At 39.0% G+C, this 2,261-nt stretch overlaps 1 long non-coding RNA gene across 1 annotated transcript in view; it reads left to right on the top strand.

Moving 5' to 3' along the window:
• The window catches only part of LOC103919945, a 5,015-nt gene extending 3,898 nt beyond the window's left edge, over nt 1-1,117 (top strand). Inside the window, exon 2 of the long non-coding RNA XR_663764.1 lies at nt 1,034-1,117. This is a non-coding gene — a long non-coding RNA (uncharacterized LOC103919945). The remainder of the gene's footprint in view (nt 1-1,033) is intronic.
• Nucleotides 1,118-2,261: the final 1,144 nt, after the last annotated feature.

Raw genomic sequence — 2,261 nt, 5'->3', positions numbered from 1 at the left:
ACAGTGTATCTCACACCCAGTGTTTTCGGCGGTTGCTGACCCCTGCCTGCACAGCCTCAAGGCTCGCTCTTTCTTCCTCTCTGCCCGTGCCCCCATGAGTAGGCTGGTGGTGGGCAGGAGATGGGGAGGGAATGCAGCCAGGACAGCTGACCCAAACCGGCTGAAGGGATATTCCACACCATGTAACCTCGTGCTCAGCAATAAAAAACAGTAGAGGAAGAAGAAGGATGGTGGGGGAGTTGTCTTCCAAGCTGACCATTGCTCAAAGACTGGCTGGGCATCAGGCTGCTTGTGGGCGGTGGCAAGTGATTCCCTTTGCGATGTTTGTTTTTTTATTCTTTACCTCACCTATTAACCTGTCTTTTATCTCAATCAATGAGTTTTCTCACTTTCGTTCTTCGTATTAACCCCCCTATCCCACTGGTGGAGGGAAGTCAGTGAGCAAGCGGCTGTCTGGGTGCTTAGCTGCTGGCAAGGGTCAACCCAGCACAGCTGGACACATAAACTACATGCACAGTGGATGCACGTGCGCCTAGTTAGTGCTTATTCATACTCACTTTTTTTCCCCACCCAAACTTCGAATGGGTTGAACTGTGATAACTTTTATATGATTCTATAACAAACCTTTCTGGAACTAAGAGACTTCAGTGCTGTTTGTTTGTTTGTTTGTTTGTTTGTTTTCTTCTTGGTATTCAAACAATTATAATTTTAAATGCAATGGACTCTAAATAATAAGGATTTGGGGTCTTTTTCCTAATCAAGAAAACATGAAGTGGCTAAAAATTGAATTTGTGGAAATGGTGAGGACAAAGTATATGACTGTGAAATGCTTCTTCATAGGCTCTGGGGGGGTCAGATGTTACGATTTCTACAGAAATAGTTGAACACTGTATAGGTTGTATTTGAGTTTCTGAGAATTATGTTCAGTTAATCCATAATTTGACACTATGCAAGTTACACAATTTCACATCACTTTGTTTTTCTGTTTCCTAACTCATTTCTTCTGGGTTTTTTCTTTTTTTTTTATTAACAGAAACGTGTGAAATCTTCCTATAGAGGAAAGAGGTTTATATCCAAGAAAGAAAATCCAACTTCAAAATAAACGTTAAGTGTAAACAAGTTCTTACTGAACACAGTTAATGCCTTCAAGAGACACGTGAAAGTAAAAAGAAGTAAAAATTAGAGGAGACAGTAAGATTGAGAAAAAGAATGAAGAATCACATTCAAACAGAAGGCAGAGCTGCACACCGATAGAGCAAAATACTTGCCTCATCAGAAGCTTAAAATCAAGTAATATTTCACCAAGAGATATATCCAAGAAAATTATATTAAATGCCTTAAGGAATCTTCCCTTCGATGAGTTAAAAATACAAGATAAAAATATGAGATATTTATATGAGATATGATATTAAAATGAGATATTTTGCAGAAGACAATTTTGAAAAGCTTTTCAAATCAAAAAGTATCTGTAATCTTTACTTTGGTATTTATGCTGAGTTAATGCTAAAATATGAATCAGTCACATTGATGTGCTCTGACATTCACACAGTGATGAGAAAAATCTCCTTTTTAAGACTTTAATTATTCAATACCCATCAGTTACTAATGAAGTCTTCTTTAAAATCTGGAAGATGTTAAAATGTGATTTTAGGTTTTCATCTCAGGTAATAATAGTGTCTGATGGAAGAGCTGGTTCTGTGAGTTCAGTCTTTCCCAAAGTGCATACAAAAAGCTTTTTTTTTTTTTCGGAAGAGGCTTTATTTTTAGGGACATAATCACTGCAGGTAACTTTGGATGGAACACACTTATTCAAGTAGCAGTTAACTTCCATCTGTTATATGTTGCTAAAAAGAATGGCAGTTTCCTCTAGGGAACGTCAGCACCCTTTCCTTTATCCCCTGAGATTTACAACTGAGGATCCTGCATTGGTACTTGAGACTCTACACAGGCCTCTCTGTAAGGACTCATAGAAATGAAAGGCATGTTGAGGAGAAGTAAGCAAGTAAGGTCAGAAACTGAACGATAGAACTGGTGCCCTCTTTAAGGCAAAGGAGACTGTAGGCTTTTTCTGTTGAGTTTGTATTCATAGAATCATAGAATCATTAAGGTTGGAAAAGACCTCTAAGATCATCGAGTCCAACCGTCAACCCACCACCACCATGTCCACTAAACCATGGCCCTAAGAGCTTCATCTACACGTCTTTTAAATACTTCCAGGGATGGTGACTCAACCGCTTCCCTGGGCAGCCTGTTCCAATGTT

Source organism: Pygoscelis adeliae, unplaced genomic scaffold, assembly GCF_000699105.1.
Source record: "Pygoscelis adeliae isolate BGI_AS28 unplaced genomic scaffold, ASM69910v1 Scaffold113, whole genome shotgun sequence".
Lineage (NCBI taxonomy): Eukaryota > Metazoa > Chordata > Aves > Sphenisciformes > Spheniscidae > Pygoscelis > Pygoscelis adeliae.
The sequence above is the reverse complement of the archived record's forward strand: the minus strand, read 5'-3'. Positions and strand labels throughout refer to the sequence as shown.